Consider the following 2,323-nt stretch of genomic DNA (forward strand, 5'->3'; position numbering starts at 1 on the left):
GAAAGCCCTATACCTCGGATTGTGGAGGCGCAATGGCCCAGTGGTTAGAGCAGCGGACTCGCGGTTTCGATTCCTAGACCAGGCGTTGTGAGTGTTTATTGAGCGAAAACACCTAAAGTTCCACATGGCTCCGGCAGGGGATGGTGGCGAACCCTGCTATACTCTTTCACCCCAACTTTCTCTCGCTTTTTCATCCTGTTTCTGTTGTACCTGTATTTGAAAGGGCCAGTCTTGTCACTCTGTGTCACACTGAATCTCCCCGAGAACTATGTTAAGGGTACACGTGTCTGTGGAGTGCTCAGCCACTTGCACGTTAATTTCACGAGCAGGCTGTTCCGTTGATCGGATCAACTGGGACCCTCGACGTCGTAACCGACTGAGTGCCAACCAACCAACCGATATACATCTGGAAAATCCTAGAAAAACTTTTTCCAAACTTTGTCATTGACACCTACACAAACGGTAAGACAGGATGCTGCAACATTGCCATCAGGATGTAGGACGAGATACTGTTTAGCTTCGCCTTCGAAGGTCTACAACTCTTCAATATCCTTCCACAAAGCCCGACAGACTTGCATGGTGTGAATGTAGGATTTTTTCAAAACAAAACTCTATTTCCTTCTGTCAAGAGTTAGGGATGAACCTACCTCTACTCAAGAGACACAGATGAGGGCAGCAAAATCAAATTCCCTCATCCACTAAATGTAACATATCAGCGGACCTTTAGTGAAAGTGTAGCAAAGTAAACGGTGGTGCCCAGCATGGCACCACCGTTTACATATAATCACACCCATTTTTTTTTTCTATTAAGGGTAACTAACGGAATACATACATACATGACAATTATAAAGCCCGCCAATTACATCAATCATTAATGAATTTATCAGAAACGATCGTACGCACTCCTGGTATGTTTCATGTTCAGAACATCGTTGTAAATATATCACTCATCACTCCTTGTACAATATTCATCGCGCAAACCATCATCAATATAATAATTAATCAACAAAGAACTTTGCACATTTTATACGAGACCAAAGCTACGAATCAGCAACTAAAAAAGAAACAGTTACAAGATCCTCATTCATGGTGAGCTTTTTCCTGATCTTTGTTAAGTGAATGAATGAGACTCTACCGGTATAGACGTTGCATTTTATGTTTTGGGAGTCGATTAAATATAGTTAGAAGAATCGAACATGTACGTAAATAAGGCAGAAGGAACCAGACAGGAGCGACAAGTTACGTTTACCCAATTTGCAAATAAATCATTTTGCCGAAGTGACTGCTAAGCTTAATTAAACTGAGTTAATTACCGTCTTATGGTATATTTTATGGACATAGAACAGCCTACCTTAGTGTTTTTGTAAACATTCAGTGATTTCAAGCGTATAGTGTAAATAATATTTTATGAACCAATTAGGGAACCTGTGATTACGAAGACTAATTACCGTTTTATAGTATATCTTATAAACATTAAAACAAAGGTTTAGAAGTTTTGCCGACGTTAGGGAATTCCAGCACGTAGTTTCAATGTCGTCCCGTTTTGTAAAGAAGATCGTTGTTTATGAACATATTCGACAATTTTATATCATTTGGGTAAATATGTACCGGTTAAATTCTAAATCTAATCTGATCGTATTGCTTGTCCTAAAATTTGTAGAAATCGAGATTTATATCGCGCTAAAACCTTTAAATATCAAGACAGATACAGAAATACCTGTCGGTAATTAATGCTTTGAATAGGTAAATGAGTTAAGTGTGTTTCTAAGAATAGGACAAAAGTGATTTGAATTTCGAAATCATTGAACAGTATTATAGCAAAAAAAAAAAAAATTGTTTTCTATCTTTAATTCAAATCAGTCGATCCATGATGATGCTGATTTGATATTATTTCCCATCTTCGTCACAAATCAATCACATAGGGTGATGTCGAACAATAATCTTTTATGACAAGAATATGGAAGTTCCAGGTGATCTTTGATTATAGCGTACCACCTTCCTTGTCACACGAGTTTGTTGGTATCAGGTTATTGGTGACCGTGAAAAAAAATTTTCAACGTAGATGTCGTGCTGAAGGTGTGTTTACGTCCCCGTAACGTTCGCTGTTCGGTAAAAGAGGCTGATAGAATGAATACTAGATTTAAGAAATAAGTCCTTAAGGCGGTGCTCGAGCATGGCCCCCAACCAAATGACTGAAACAGGTAAAAGAATAAAAGACTATCTTGCCGTTGAGAAATATTACCTTGCATGGAAATAGGTGAGGGTTAGAACAGGAAAGACGTCCAGTCATAGAAAATTTACCTCAACAAATTTTACCTATGCT

The sequence above is a fragment of the Octopus bimaculoides genome, chromosome 25 (assembly GCF_001194135.2).
Source record: "Octopus bimaculoides isolate UCB-OBI-ISO-001 chromosome 25, ASM119413v2, whole genome shotgun sequence".
Taxonomy (NCBI): Eukaryota; Metazoa; Mollusca; class Cephalopoda; order Octopoda; family Octopodidae; genus Octopus; species Octopus bimaculoides.